The following is a 241-nucleotide window of genomic DNA, read 5'->3' as shown; positions in this document are numbered from 1 at the left end:
GTGGGGCCCTGCTGCTGCTGCTTTTTGTTTTTTTTTTGTCTACAAGAAATAAACAAACAGATATAGATGAGGCAGAGGAGGAGTTCCTTAATCAACACCAACATTTCGCTGTCTCCGATACTGCTTATTTTAACCCCAATGGGTGGGCGTAGATGCTCCTGCTGCTGCTGCTGCTGCTGCTGCTGCGGCTGCGGTGGTGGTGGTGGTGGTGGTGCTGCGGTGGTGGTGCGGTGGTGGGGGG

Source organism: Eimeria mitis, genomic scaffold, assembly GCF_000499745.2.
Source record: "Eimeria mitis Houghton genomic scaffold, Emh_scaff2130, whole genome shotgun sequence".
In the NCBI taxonomy this organism is placed as follows: domain Eukaryota; phylum Apicomplexa; class Conoidasida; order Eucoccidiorida; family Eimeriidae; genus Eimeria; species Eimeria mitis.
The sequence above is the reverse complement of the archived record's forward strand: the minus strand, read 5'-3'. Positions refer to the sequence as shown.